The sequence below is a fragment of the Penaeus monodon genome, chromosome 28, assembly GCF_015228065.2.
Source record: "Penaeus monodon isolate SGIC_2016 chromosome 28, NSTDA_Pmon_1, whole genome shotgun sequence".
Taxonomy (NCBI): Eukaryota; Metazoa; Arthropoda; class Malacostraca; order Decapoda; family Penaeidae; genus Penaeus; species Penaeus monodon.
The window spans coordinates 12,336,850-12,337,529 of NC_051413.1; positions in this window are offsets into that span (position 1 = coordinate 12,336,850).

Here is a 680-nt window from a genome sequence, read left to right on the forward strand (position 1 = left end):
CAAAATGAAATTATAAATAAATAAAAGATAATCATGATCATATCCATCTTCGCAATTTCGTTATAATCTAACTTAGTACCGTCTTCTTTATCGAATTTACCAACAATATACTGTACATATATACAGTTGCCTTTGAGATTCCCCTTCACTGAATATCAATATTAGGAGAAATAATGAAATCTGTTTTCTGGATCCATAATGACTCCCAGTTTGGTTCATTCTTCTGCATACACTAATCTAATTTCTGACTCCCTATTATAACACGAACGGCAGCTTCTTCTTGAGGGTTCCATACATTGGGGTGGCTAGTGGCTGGTGCCAATGCCTTCAGCGTCAACTCTGCAAGCTACAAAACAATTATCAGGAGCTTTCTTCCCTCTCTTTATGTACATATTACTATAACATTGCGCTCCCCTTATTATTAGATACATGCATACAGTATACGCTGGTGGGTTCCAGTACTTACCCTTTAAGATATCTTTGGATTTCAATAGCTTAATTTTCTATTAATGAATCATTCAAATAAGTCTATGCTGTGAGACCTTGGCTTTAATTATGATATATTTCTTGACATTTATTTCAAAGGAACATTACTAATTAATTTGGAGGGGTTGGTACTCTAGCTTATCATACGCGAAGGAAATCCTGCTTCAAAAATGTTACTGTTACCAGAGTATTAC